We start from the raw sequence: 15383 nt of genomic DNA, 5'->3' as shown, positions 1-15383 counted from the left end.
CTTAGGGAAGGTAAGTTACCTGTCCAAGGTCATGGGACTGGCAGGTGATAAGGCCTGACTTGGTTGGTATGTTGAATCATCATGCAGTGCAGACCACAAAGGTGGTCACATCTGTCATGGCTGGGGGAGGTCTTAGGCTGTGGGGTCACCTGACAGGGCCATATGTTTTGTAGTCAGACAGACCTGAGCTTAAATTCTGACTCTATCAGTAGTTGTGTGACTTGGGAATGCTACTAATGTTACTTAACCTCTTGGAACCTCAGTTTCCTCTTCTGTGACCTGGGTCTAATTCTACCTTCCTCATTGCTGGGTGATTTGAGATCAAAAGAGATAATGCTGGATTTCCTAAATTTTAGGCATTCCTGCACTGCCTTTATGATTTTTTCAAATTAAGCTTTGCTGTAGGTTCCTTTTTAAAAGGAAATTATATTACCACCATGAATGAAGAGCTGCAAATAGAATATAATGAAATACTCACAATTCTTAAAGTAAAAAGCAATTTTTCTGTACCTTTAAAACAATCCAGCATCACAACCAGCAGCACCTATGCCATAGAAAATCCTGCAACACTGTAAAGTGCCGCGGTCAGAGCTCAGCACAGAGCAAGTGGTAATTAAATGGTAGCCATTCTCCTCCTGCCCATCTCCCTTCATCTTGTCCTTTATCCTGTGCACATTCCTGTCCCTGTTCTTGCCATGTGGCCTCAGTCTGCATTACTGCACCTCTGTGTTTGTTTCCTCTCAGGACATTCTAGAACTGGTACCTTGCCATTTTCCTCCAGCCTGCCCAGAAAGGGTTCTGACTATGTCTAACTTTCGTGCACCTCTCTCTCCACAGGGAGTGAGACCCTCCGGACATGTCTGCTGTGAGTAGAGTGGTCTTGGCACTTTGATGATGTAGCAGGTGGGACCCTGAGTATCACCGACGGCCTGGCTACCTGCTGCTGTTCTGGCCCTTTTGAATCATGCTGACCCTCTGGACACTGCGCACTGAGGTACCAGCCCTCCCCAAGGGATGAGCCTAAGTCACTGCTTTTTCAAAAATCATTTTAAGATTCCAAAACATAAAAGGGAAGAAATGGTCCATAAAATGATTTATGAAGTTGGATTTTTCATCAGTGAGTTTTAAAAATTTTGTTTTTAATTTACATATAATAAAATCCACTCTTGATGTACACATATATGAGATCTGATGAAAGTGCAGAGTCCTGTAGTCACCACCACAATCAAAATACGGAACAGTGTGATCATTCTCTCCACCCCGCAAAATTCCCTCAGAACTAGGGACTGGTCATTAGAATTCTCTATGCCCGGGAGCATGAGGGAAGAAGCTTTAATCTGAGATGAGAGAGGTGGGAGCACTTTGAGAAAATCAGGAGTCCTCACTCTTGGAGTGGTTCATGCTTTGTCCTTAAAATCACAGTTTTGGGGTATGGGGAATGAACTAACGTTTTAAGGATTGTTTTTAAATGAAGAATTCTTGGCTGTAGCTTTGGACAGTTTTTTGGGCTTTTTTTTTTTCCCGTATTTATCTGCCATCTCACATTTAGCCAAAAACCCATTCTCATCAAGAGAATTGCTTTGGAGCCAATTTCTGGAAATAAGATTTAAACTCCCTTAGGGGTTCCTTCCACTCAGTGGATGATAATACCGAGCCTTGACCTGGGAAGGTCAGACTTCATCTTTATTCTGTTCACACCCCTTCTGGCCTCGACGTAAAATGAGAGCTGTGCTGAGTACTGCAGAATGTTGGCCGTAATGACTTTCACAGTTAGGCTGAACATCAACATCCTCTGTGACCAGTTTCTGTCCCCATCATTTGCTGAAACCGCTCTCCCCAAAGGGAAAGATAGCTTCTTAATTGCCGGATGCAGTGGCCTTTTCTTTGTCCTTACTTAACCTTTTTAACCTAGTCACCATTTATTGATCACATTGCTAAGCACTTTACACATTTGTAGTGTGGTTGTAAATTTAACTCATTGTGTAACTCGATACTTAGAGAAAAAGATGTAATATCTGTATTTTATCTCTAAGAAGTTTGGCCGCCTTCTCCAGCCCCAACTCACTGAGGAAAATTATTTAACTGTCCAAACCAATCTCAAACTTAGTCCAATTAAACAGTTCCCTTAGGTAGCACGGAGTCGTTATTGGATTAGAATGCTCTGCTTTTCAGAGCACCTCCCTCCCTCTGCTGCTGCTTTTCCAAAGTGCTGTAGAGGGATATGCAGGGAGGGGGCCGCTTTCCGTAACCCTAGGGCAACACAGAAGAACCAGGGTCCTTAGGGGTGAAGTCCTTTTCTGGTTTCCTGGCCAGTGTCCCTTGTCTACCTGGGTGCTGCTTGCCTGCTGACATAGGTGCCTAAACGTCTGTGGCTGTTCCCCCTTGCCCTGGGCATGCTGTGGTCCTGCTCCTTGGCTAGCTTAGCCTCCCTCCTCTCTAGCTGATCAAAGACTCCTTTGAGATCTATCTGTAACCGCCCATCTCAGGAGGTCTGCTTTGAAGTCAGTCCTTCACCACTGTCATTGGAAGAGATCCTCCCTGAATAGCTTCTAAGACAGAATCTCAGCTGTTGTAGAAACCTACCAAGCTGACATGGAGATCCAGGGCAAAGCTGACTCTTCCCCTCAGTACTCCCCTCCTTCGGTGGATGCACCTCTCCCTCTCGGGGAAAGCCCAGAGAGGGAGCGCTGAAGCCTGCACCCGCGCACTTTCTCTGCTCTGCCCCCTAGCTGCTGCTTCCCACAGTCCTCTGGGGCTGGAGCAAAGTTAGCTGTCTCCCCTTCCTCTTCTAATCTGGACACCATTTACATAAAACTAGAGTCTAGCCCTGAACCTGCTTACATGTCTACAGTCTTAGTGCAGAATCCTAGTTTTGAGCATCAGAAGTTGAAGATCACTTCAGTCTTACTTTTGCATCTCTTCTGTCACAAACCCTCACCTGTAACAAATCCCCGTCGGTAGAATGACGTGGGCACGCTCCAGTCTTGCCATGAAGAGCATGGTCTACACAGCGGCAGCATCTCCAGCAGAGTTAGACAGGAGTGTACGGTATAGACTGTGCCCAGTCCTCCTGAACCAGGATCTGCCCTTTAACAAACTCTGCAAGTGGCAAGTGTGACCGTCGAGATTTGAGCAGTGGACTAGGTAGGACAAAAGCCAAATTGTCAAAGATAAGAGAGAAAAAAGAGAAAAACATCGTAATAAATTCAAAACATTATTCCAGTTGCGTATATGTCTTTGAATCTCATGGAATCACATCCCATCTTATCACTCCCTCTCATTTAGCCACAACAGTCCTGTGAGGCAGATATAATTCTCTCCAGTTTACAGCTCGGTGAAGAGGCGCAGGAAAGTTAAATGAAGTGCCGTGATCTCATGACAAGTGGTCTGGGGAGTGGATCTGAGCCTGCTCTGTCTGAATCTGTGGCTCGGGTTCTCAACCAGGCCACACACCATCCCACTGGCTTGTTCACCATGCTCCTCTTTGAGACTTTACAAGACCTCCTATCTTCCTGCTTTGTTTTCCCCTCTGCTTCCTTGAGCGTTCCCTGGCTGTTTGTCTTTGGCATATAGGTTTTCTTGGTATTGAACTGTTTGGCTGCTGGATTTCTGACCCCTGCCTGCCCTACAGGTCTCTAATCTGGAAATATTCACATCTCAGGGTCATGTCTTTTTGTACCAAGTTAGCCTGAATATCAGGCAATATTCTGTCGTCTTCTCTGTAGTGACAAGGAATGTGTCTTGGAAGATCTCTAAGTGTCTCTAAGGAAGATCTGTCTTCAGCTGATCTCCAAGGTGGGTCTTAGTTGGGAAGTGGAAAGAGAGGGGAGAATATACAGGGGAGAATTCAGTGGGACAAAGGTTCAGATGTCAGAATGTGCATGTGGTGTTGGGGAGATGACAATTCATTGCTGTCTTCCTGGCTAGGATCTGACGTGACAATGCGTTTCTCTGACTTTTGACTCAGGGGCACTTCTTGACCCTTTATCACCTGTCTGGTTCAGCTTATTCTTGGTCTTCAGAGTCCTAGCTTCCCACCTCTGAATTCCTTCATTTATCATCACTAAACTCCCTAAGGAAGAGCCGACTCTTTCATTCTTCATTCATTGATATCTTCTTTTTTTCTTGCCCATTTATTTCAATTCTAACCATCGCTACTAAAATTTGGGCTTACATATTTGGTTATTTATGATAACCCAGTAAATGACCTTTCTGTCGTCTGCTTTTTCATCTCTAAACTGGACTACGTGCTATGAAACTCCTGGGCCTACTTCGGGACAGCAACATTTCAAAAGTGGGTAAGATAGACATTCATTTCCTGCTCTAAAGTTGTCCATTTTGCACTACTAAATGTAAGGGTAGAGCTCAGTTCCTTAATGTAACATATGTAAGGTCTTCCCAAATCCAGGTGCACTAGGTCCTGTCTTGTCATATGCCAATACAGGCTTGCCTTTTAAGACAGGCTGGCTTGAATATGGTTCCCTCAACATTTCATGCATGTGCCTGCTTATGGACCCCCTTTTCTCCACTGGCATTTACTCCTACAGTGGCCCTCCGGTTATCCAAAGCATGCCCATCTTTTTAAGGCTCAGTGGAAAACTTATCTCTCCTATGAATCTTCCCCTAGTCATCCCATGGCAGAGATCCAGAAGTGTTCTCAATATTCACGGTCTACTGCGGTTTCCCAATCATGGCATTACTGACTTGTTGGAAAAGTGAATTCTTTGTTGTAGGGGACTGTCCTGTGCATTGTAGCACACTTAGTAGCATCCCTGGCCTCTGCTCTGGATGCCAGTAGCACACTGCCCCTTATTTGTGACAACCCAAAATACTCCAGACTTTGCTGAATGTCCCCTTTGAGCGTCTGAAGGAGACACTCAAAAATCACCCCCTACTTGAAAGACACTGGTCTAATATAATGACAGAAGATCTGAACCAGTGGAGCTGTCAGTATTTGCAGAAGGGTTAGAGATGGGAGCTATTTTCTGGGACACAGGTCATATCACAGGATGTCTTCCAAATGACTTAGAATATTGACATGGAGGACACCATTATAAATATGCCTGTATTCTATATGGGCTTCAAACTGTCTTGGTAGCCTCATCCCCTTTGGCTGTAACAGCCTTTAGAAAGAAAAATATATCTGATTTCATGCCTCCTTCCAGTTTGTAGTTTCATGTTCTTTAAGCTTGGAAATGGCCCTTCTTTTTCCATTTGAAATTACTAAAAGCAAGGGTACAATGAATACGCAGAGTATTCCCTGGAGAATATGTATTTGGTTTGGAATTTAAACTAAGAAAAATGAGAAGGCTTAAGCTGAGGTCCATATTCCTTGTGTCTATAATTCAGAGATACAGGAAAGTATAAAACTGGAACTTAAAATTGGAACTTAATATATAGATCTTTGCAGAGATGCTTTCATAGTTCTTCCCATTTATTCCAAGTACACATACTTCTGATTTAATTCAAATTTATTTCTACATCAATTTTTGACATTAAGAATTGACTTTAATATCATTACTTTCAAAATCAAAGTCCTTATTTTAGATTGGAATTTTTTTTCTTCCTCAAGCCAGTGCAAAGCATTTGGAATGTAGGAATGAAATTATTGTGATTGTATAGAAATTTGTCCAGTTGGTTTATGTCCCTGGAAGAAATAAGACATATGGACATGGCAAAGTATTAGTAATAACAACAGACAGGCCACCACCTCAACTGCAGGGATATAGACCCTAGAACTGACTGGACAGATACACCACTTTACCAATGCCTATTGTTGCCAAAACACGGCCTCTGTACACTGGGTACCAAACTGAGACTCCAGGACAGAGTTGTGGAAGAAGTAGAAATGGCAGCTTTATTTCCCTGCCAGGCAAAGGAGGTCACAGTGGGCTAATGCCTCTAAGACTGTGAGCCTGCTGGGGAGAGAAGGCAGTGGGTTTTATAGTAAAAATTCAAGAGCTCAAGGGGCAGAGCTAGTTTCCACAGAGATTGCATACAGGGTAACAAATTGTTTCAAAGTTGTTTTTGCAGATGCAGTGGTCCCCCTCCTTCTCCAGGGTATGAAGTTCACCTATGGCTCTGGGACTCTTCTAATATTCTTGTGTCTAGAACAAAGGGTGCTTAGGAAGGGGGTCTGTGGGAAGGTGCTCTAGAGAAAAACTTGTGCAGTTTAAAGTGAGGTTGACAAATGCTTCTGGAATTTTAGGCAGTCTGAGGCCTGGACCTCTTACTGCAGGCTGAGACCTGCACCTTGAACAGCAGGAAAAAAAAAAAAGGCTAAACATAGCTGTAGACATGCTCAGTTGGGGCGAGTTATGATCAGGATATAGAAAGACCAAAAACCTAACTGCCACTTCTGAGGTGTCGGATGCAAAAAAAACGGTACTGGGAGAAAGAAGCAGCAGAGTACTGTGCATGATCCCTGCACACAGCTCCACCAAGGGGGTGGACAGACCACCTAAGCCACCCCTCCCCCCACCCTCCATTTAAGGGATCAGCCCACCCCCACTCAGGGAGTGAGCAAGGGAACCTGTAACTGTACTGGCTCCTGCTATAGCATGAGTCCCAGTAAAGCCTTGCCTGAATTTCTCCTCTGGCCTCTTACCAATTTCTATTGATCAAGGAGGCCAAGAACCCTGGTTGTAACAGGTGGGAGTTTATGTTCACATTACCTCCTCCAGCCAATGACTGGTGCAGGAGCATGCCAGCCCAGCTCCTTGCAATGAGTCCAGGCAAACTCTCAGGCCTTATTTATAGCCAAGCTGGCTTGGAATCAGGCTGAGGCTGGGACGTGGCCTCAATTCACACTCTTAAACAGCTTGTACTAACGTCTCTGCCTGTGTCCCCGCCTCCCTGACTGGTTTCCCTAGGCGGGGCATCCTTAATAAATCACCTGCACGTGAATCCTGTCTCAGGCTTTGCTTCTGGGATACTTAACCCAAGAAGTGGGGATTGCTTGTTTAGGTGGGTGAGCCAGGAAGGCCTCTCTGGAGTTGCCATTTGAGCTGAGAGCCACATAAGCAGAGGAAGCCAGTCGTGAGAAGATTTGGGGGTGGGGCATGCCAAAGGCCCTGAGGTGGGAGTGAGCTCTGGGTGTGTGAGGAAGACAGGAGGCCCGTGTGACATTGTTGCAGAAAAACGTGTTACAGCTCAATTGTGACAGCAACCTGGATCCAGGAGAGAGACCAAGCAGCAGTCTGAGTTGGAGAACTCAGATTTATTACGCCAGCAAGCCCAGAGAAGTTAACAGTCTAAGCTATGGACCCCATCTGTAGGTTTACACAGGCTTTTATAGGTTGCCAGTTTACACTTTGCAACATCATATGCAAATAAAGTATAACAAAAGTTGACTAATTATGAACATGCTTTATAGAAATGGACTAATCAGGAGGGAGAGAAATAACCAGTTAGGAGTGAGCTCCATGCAAATAAAGTACTACAAATGGACCAATCAGGAGTGAGAGAAATGGACCAATCAGGAGTGAGAGGAATAACCAATCAGGAATGAGCTCCATGCAAATGAAGCAATACAAATGGACCAATCAGGAGTTAGCTCAGGGAACCAGTAGAATTTTAGGAGTAATTTCTACTTTCCCAGAAGTAAGCGGTTTCAGAGGCAGAAAGTGAGATAGAGCCGCTGGGCCAGGGAACCAGATGGTACTAGCAGGAGAGTAGTGGCCCTGCCTGGGGGTCCTGCTGGTGTTTTTTATGGAGCTTCCCACCTCAACATCAGATGGAAAGAGGGAGAGGACAGCTGTGGCAGTCCCCCCCCCAATCTTCCTCACCTCCACGAGGCAGAGGCAGGAGCTGGGGGGCGGTGGTTAGCCACCTCTTCTCCCGCAATCCTCCAAAACAATCCATGGAGCAAGGCCCAAACATGGGAAAAGCCCACCTGAAAGATACTGACCCTAAGGAAAATTGAGGCTAGCTGTGCTTTTCTGCCGGTGCCTGAACCGCATGGACACTCCTTCAGCGTTGCTTGCCGCGATCAAGTACATGCAACAACCAGAGGGTAACAAAGATCCTGGGAGAATCTGGCTCAGTTTCTGTGCCTACTTGGTGCTTTAAGCAAAGAAAGGCTTCACTGCAGTTATGGTAAGAGACTGATGTGATAATTTCCATGTCTCGGGAATCGTCTCATTGTAAGTGCAGTTGTGCGTAGGAAAACCTTGCTCGGTTGAGTATGTGCGTTCTGGCAGGTGGACTGGCCTGTAATGTTGGGATTGAGACAACTGTACTACGTGTCCTGGGTGGGAAAGAGGAAATGCCATCCTAAGGGAAAAGCAGGAAGGAAGTAGGCCCTTTTTGCCTGAGCCCCATTGGAATTGGTTAAAAAGGACACCCCCAAAGCCTCAAAGCCTGGAGCCCAGCTTGTGGCTTGGCCGTGAAGGCCCCCACCCATTAAATTCCTGTTCTTTGTTGATTCTTTGTCAGAATGAATCAGGGACCCTCATCATTCATGTAATTGGACTTATACTTAAATTTTTAGAACTTAAAAAAATAATACAGATGGAGACTGATGGCAAACCCCTAGTGACTGGGGCAAAATACCATTTTCTGTAAACAAACCTTTTCTGCTCAAACTGTTGAGGTGTTTTAATTATATTTTCACGCCAGGATTTTATTTCTTGCTTCAGGTGCTCTCAGTGAGACTTTAATTGCTGCAGTTTCTTCCTGATTCATGTTACGCTTTGTACTTAACGCAATTTTAAAAGGGATGTTTTAGCCGGCTATTGATTATTCAGGTCTAAAATCCCCTAAGTTTTTTTCGCATTTGGTTCTATTTCATCTTGTCAATATTTGTGTTAAGCAATCTACATTGATTTCAATGAGGAGCTGCTATCCAGCTACCTTTCGCAAATAAGTGGTGAGGTTCCAGAGCAGAAAGGAATCTTCTGCCTAAATCTTCTTGGCTGACTTAGCCACTCAACCGACTGGCATCAGCGTTGTTCTCTTATTTTCAATAAGAGAAGCAGCAGCATACAAGAGGAAAAGGCGTCTTACTGATTAAACAAGGAGGCCAAGTAACTTGCTCTATTCACCCTATAGCTTAGGGGCTCTGTGCTGTAGAGAATGTGCAACCCAGCAGTTTGTGGGGTCTTTGAATGGAATACCAAACATACTGCACTAAACCCCAAAAATTAATAGGAGAGAACTTTGCTTCATTGACCTTCTGATGTTGACACCAGCGGGGAAATAGGGGAATGGCATTTTCCCATGGTAGGGAGGATAAAATCTGTATTGCAGCAGAAGTGTTGAGCTCCTCTTTAATCTCCATCCATAAGTCTCTATTCAGTTGTGAGAGCTATACATTTTATTATGTGCTGCCCATAATTGTAGCCAGAGACAAGTCAAGCTGCATGTGTCTTTTTTTTAATTGAAGTACAGTCAGTTGCAATGTGTCAATTTCTGGTGTACAGCACAATGTCCCAGTCATGCACATATATGCATATATTTGTTTTCATATTCTTTTTCATTAAAGGATATTACAAGATATTGAATAGTTTTCTGTACTATACAGAAAAAAATTTTAACCTATTTTTGTATATAGTGACTAACATTTGCAAATCTCAAACTCCCAAATTTATCCTTTCCAACCCCTTTTTCCCCAGTGACCATAAGATTGTTTACTGTATCTGAGTCTGTTTCTGTTTTGTAGATGAGTTCATTAGTGTCTTCTCTTTTTGTTTTTTAAGATTCCACAGATGAGTGATATCATAGGGTATTTTTCTTTCTCTTTCTGGCTTAACATCACTTAGAATGATGTTCTCTAGGTCTATCTATGTTGCTGCAAATAGCATTGTTTTATTCTTTTGTATGGCTGAATAGTATTTCATTGTATAAATATACCACAACTTCTTTATCCAGTGATCTGTCGATGGACATTCAGGTTGCTTCCATGTCTTGGCTATTGTATATGGTGTTGCTATGAATATTGGGGTGCACGTATCTTTTTGAATTAGAGTTCCCTCCGGATATATGCGTGTGTGTCTTGAGGGAAGATGTAGTCAGAAAGGGAGAGAGAAATGAAGGCTAGTTATGGGCAGAAGACCCACTCCAGAAACCAAACGTTTGTGTTTGCCACTGAGGAGCCTGGTTCAAGCGCATCATGTCACCATTCTCAGGATCTACCAGTGAACTTTATTCTTCCTTTATGTACCTGTTTTATCTCTCATCCATGTAAGAGGAGAGAAAGAGGACAGAGATGAAGGTTGGGGTGGGCAGAGGTAGTTCTGAATCATATATTTCATGTGTTGACTGGCAAAATATGCACAACCTTAAAGCTGAGAGTTATGTTTTATTCGGCAGACTTTCTGAGGACTTCAGCCCGGGGGGGGCCTCTCCGATCACTCTGAAAAACTGCCCCACAGAGGCAAGGGAGGAGGCAGAATACATAGGAGTTTTTGCAACAAAGGCCAGGTAGTCGGAACATCAAAAGATTATTCTTAATTGAAGAAAACCATGTATGTCAAGTAAAGGAATTGAGTGCTTTCTATATATGGGAAAGTGCGAAAGTCTGAGCTCATTCTTTTGATATGTACCTGGCTACCTAGGCCAGTAGCCTGTTCTTTCCCATCCCAAGTTCCCATCTCTTTCCCATCACTGAGGGTGGCTGCAGAGGTGCTCTGCTCACTGTTGGGGTCAGAGGTAGTGACTGATGACTTGATGGCTGCAGAATCCTTTGTTTACTGATGTGACTGGCAGTATTTTTCATTTGCACATGGTACTGGCTGCTGCCACAAACTTTTCGGTTATCATTTTGGACAGGTAAATACGTTGATGAAATAGTAACCTTGGTAATGAAACCTTAGCAGCCCCTTTGCATCACAGGAATTCTAAACCTTTGGTCCTATAGATCATTCTTTTATTATTGTAATTCCTTTTCTTTATATTATCATTCCTTTCTTTATGGTCTTGACAGGCAATGTTACTCTTGAGGCATAAGTTTATAAATTCATGCTAATTGTAAAAGTATCAAATAGACAGAAATTTTAAAAAAAGCCTCACCACCCCATCCTCTATTCTCATTTCCACAGAGTCATCATTGCAAAGTTTCTTTCATAAATTTTCTACATATATATTTTCAAGCACATGTAGTTGAAGATTTTTTACACAAATGGGATCATATGTTACACACTATTAGGTGATTTGATTTTTTTTACAGTCATAGTTTTGACATCTTTCCACGTTCATGTATACAAATATATATGTAGAATGACTTATACTTTATCCAAGGACACTTGTCGAGTAACAGGGAGTGCTTTTAATAATTCAATGGGATAACACATATGAACTGGAAATTTTCTGGGTGTTTGGTCACACTGTCATGTTTTGAAGCCAATCTCTATTAGTTTGTCTGAAAATTGCAATGTTTTGAGAAGGGATAAAGAGGTGAAGGAATCCATCAGAGGATGAGAACTAGAGATATTTTCATCATAAAAACTATGGAAAGCTTTAGTTAAACAAACGAGTAACAGTGACAAACTCTCGCAAGTTGACATTACAATTTTTGTCTTCGAGTTATATGAATGGAAAAAGGGGGGGAAGTTGTTAAAGGTGGACACATTCCCCACAGAAGATGACTGTTTTAACAATGTCAGCAAGGCAGTGAGATGGACTGGAGAATGAACAAAATCTCCTTCAAGGATACAGGGGACTGGCAAGAGTAAATGAGCGGATTTGCTGCTCCTGCTCCTGTATATCTGTTAAGTCTATCCCACAGACGGTGATTTACTCCTTATACTTCACATAAAGAACTTTGCACACATTGTGGGTTTGGGTGGTGATTGGAGAGATTAATACCAGCTTTGTTATCCCAAATTCGAACAATTTCCTTAGGGTATTTTTGGTTCTCCATTGTGCTTTGTGCTTTAATGTAAAGGCAGAGTGAGGCTTGGGGTGTTTTCTTTGATAGAGAAGCAGCTGTGAGATAATTGGTGACCAGTGATCAGAGGAGCCACAGATCTCCAGCAATTGGAGCTCTCACATTCAGGATGACATGATACAATGTTCAAAAGGGAGGATGGGGTGTCACCAATCTCTTTTCCATGCAGCAGATTGTTATTTTCCCATGGCTACATGGAAAGGACTAATTTCATTTTTATGTGACTTGCACTTATAGTTTCTTATTTCTAATGAGCTGTTTTCCAAATTCACATCACCAAGCCAGCTGGCTGTCACATCTGCACATGCCTTTTAGAGAATCTACCTAGCCCCGTGTCCTTCCCATTTAGTTTGATCTTTGTCAGACAATAATCTTGTGAACATTGATTAGAGATCCTCTTTTAACTCTATAAATAGAAAGAGATGAATTGAAATATGACAAATTCAAAATTCAAATACGACAAATTCAAAATTCAAGTAAGAAATACAGATAAAAGCATTGGAAAGTAATTTTTCTCATTTCTGAGTATCTACTCTATGAAACTGGACACCAACAATGAAGTGTATTAGAAGAGGCACTGGACTGGCATTCAAGTCTAAGTTCTGATTCTGGTTCTGACACTGATTCACTGTGTAATCTTGAGCAAGTCTCTGGGCTTCAGATTCTGTCTTTGTACAATGAGAGAAGTAGAAACAGTTGATTTTGTCGATTGAAAACAATGCACAACCTAAAAGCTGAGAGTTATATTTTATTTGGTAGACATACTGAGGACACAGGCCTGGGAGACAGCCTCTCAGATTGCTCGGATGGACTGTTCCAAAGAGGTAAGGGAGGAGCCAGTATATTCAGGAGTTTTTGTAATAAAAACCATGTAACTCAGAACATCACAAGATTACTGTTAATTAAAGAAAAACCAACCATCTCAAGTTAGTAAAGTTAGCACTTTTCTAGGTATGGGAAGATGCAAGAGTCTGGGCTTGTTGAAATCATTCCTTTGATGCGTACTTTAACTGTTCTAGGGCCAGTATCTTGTTGTTTTCTATCCTGAATCCCCTCAGGGTGCAGAGGCACCTGCAGTGGCTGATGGCTTGATGGCTGCAACATCCTTTGTTTACTGATATGGCAGGTGACATCCCACAATTTCTAGGGTTCCCTTCAAGTCTAACATTACCTATGATTTTGATACTGTGTTTTCTTACAAAGTTGAAACATCACGAAGATATTTTTCTTGACTTCACATTCAATTTATTTTTTCTAATTTTCCCTTAATTACCACTGTTGAGTTTCCCTCTAGGAGGCACCATTCCAGTTCTGTTACTTTTCCTTTCTTTATGGTCTTGACAGGCAATGTTAGTCCTGAGGTGTAAGCATATGAGGAGGCTGCCTTTTAAACATCATTGGATGAGGGCCACATCCAGATATTTCCTGCCTCTGAAATCTGAAATTCCATCCTCAGGAGTTTGTTTCCTGCAGATAAGACACCTGCACTCTATTAATATGCCTATGCCCTGGGCAAGGCAACGCATTAAGCTTGTTTCAGCTTAATTAGAATGCATTTATCTGCATTTCCCCTTTGAGCTGGCTAACTGACCACAGCACCTTGGAGCAGGAGAGAAACAAAGGCAACATTTTTATAGGGCAGAGGAGTGAGTGATACATCACAAATCTGGACGATGCCTGGTGTTGCTACCTGGTGAGAGTCAGAGCCAGAGACAGTGGGCAACTAGGGAAAGAGGCAGACAGGAGGTTAGTGAAATGCTGGATGGGGACAATTGTAGGCGGCTGCAAAGAAGAAAGTCAACAGACACCCAGGGACCCCAAGAACAAATTTGCTACACAATTTTCCTTAGCCTGGATCTGTCCATGTTCCTCTGTATGAAACTAGCGCAGTTCTCAATAAGCACTTGAGAGCCAAAAGGCAGGGAAGGGACTCACGTTGTATTAACTTGTGGCACTTTCTCATGGCTCCTCCAGAGTCTCTTTGTTTTCATTTGCCTGAATTTCAGACCTATAATTAGAGTTGAGAAGAAAATGTTCTGCACAGGGAGTTTTGCTAACACAACTGTTTTTGGAGAGCAAGTTTTTTCAGAGGTGAAGAAAATGGTGAATCTTCCCTCATCCCTTTATAAAAGACACTCTGTCTTAATCTAAGAAGGCTAGGTACTGCAGTCTCTTTCTAAAAGAACTCGTTTCTATTAAGGGGGAAAGAACAAACGCCTAGCCTCTGTCAGCATCGGGAGTGCCCACCCTGAAGCTTCCGAGAGAGTTCAGGGTTGGAGGTGCATGCGGGGATCTTTGCCTTCCTTCAGGGCTGTGCTGGTCCAGGGGAGGTTTCGTTTATTCGATGTGTCTTTGTTTCATGCCATTCTGACGTTTTGTTAACGTGTGGCTTTGTTTCAGGTGAAAGTAGATTATGCGATGTCTTTTCTCTCTTCCAATAATTCGTGTTTTTAACCTTACAAGCAACTGTGGATGTTATAGCGATGGAGTGGTTAGGGAAGTTGGGCGAAAGTGGTGTACATCAAAGCTGTATGTTTCCTAAAGGAGTGGTAGCAGTGAGAGGATTTTGAAAAGGCGGGAGGTGAAAGTGAGGGACCGTCCTCCACAGTTACAGATTTCAGGGTCAGTATCTCCTGAATGCCAATGAGTCTTACCCACTTAGTGAGCTCGAACCCACCAAACAAAGATACCATCTTAAAGATGAGAAGTATTCTATTTTCAGTCTACTTTGCTTTGTTTACTCTCCTTTTATGAATTCTTTCACCTTGTTCCACTGCACAAAGAGAGGCTAAGGGACTAGACCAATTTGTTTAGCCAACCAGTGAGGAGAACATAGCAGGTGAGGATATAGAAGCTCACCTTCTAGACCTCTGGTTACCGTATTTCCCTCAGTCCAGGCCCACTGCCCTTCCAGTGGTAACACAGTCTCTTACACCTCAAGACTACTTACATTTCAGTAGTTTTTCCCATGTAGGTTTGAATCAGCTGATTTTTTTTTTAGTCTATTTTCTGCCTATTCAGATTTGTTAATTTCTATTGTTCTATCTTCCATTTCACTGATTCTTTCCTCTGTGTCCTCCATTCTGCTGTTGAACCCATCCTCTGAGCTTTTATCTTAGTTATTTGTTTTCAGTTATTCAATAACTGAAATAATGGAGGAGATGGGAAAAATCAGTGAACTGGAAGACAGAACGATAGGAATTTTTAGTTTTAAATTTCCATTTAATTCTTCTGAGGTTTTCCCTTTCTTTGCATTTAAGAGTATTCATCATTACTTACTGATGTTGTTATCATAGCTACTTCAGAATCTGTCAGGTAATTCTAACATCTCTGTCATTTTGGTGTTGGCATATTTTAATTTTTTTCATTCAGTTTGAGATCTTCCTGGTTCTTGATGTGACAGTTAATTTTCTATTGAAACAGGGCTTTTTAGATTATGTTATGGAACCCTGCATCTTACTTAAGCCTTCTGTTTTAACTGGCTTGATCTGACTCC

General features: G+C 42.7%; 1 long non-coding RNA gene across 1 annotated transcript in view; it reads left to right on the top strand.

Moving 5' to 3' along the window:
* LOC140696939 (uncharacterized) overlaps nt 1-15383 on the top strand; it is a 39897-nt gene that overhangs the window by 4150 nt on the left and 20364 nt on the right. Inside the window, exon 2 of the long non-coding RNA XR_012073641.1 lies at nt 838-994. This is a non-coding gene — a long non-coding RNA (uncharacterized lncRNA). The remainder of the gene's footprint in view (nt 1-837; nt 995-15383) is intronic.

This window comes from Vicugna pacos, chromosome 6, assembly GCF_048564905.1.
Source record: "Vicugna pacos chromosome 6, VicPac4, whole genome shotgun sequence".
Classification (NCBI taxonomy): Eukaryota; Metazoa; Chordata; class Mammalia; order Artiodactyla; family Camelidae; genus Vicugna; species Vicugna pacos.
The sequence above is the reverse complement of the archived record's forward strand: the minus strand, read 5'-3'. Positions and strand labels throughout refer to the sequence as shown.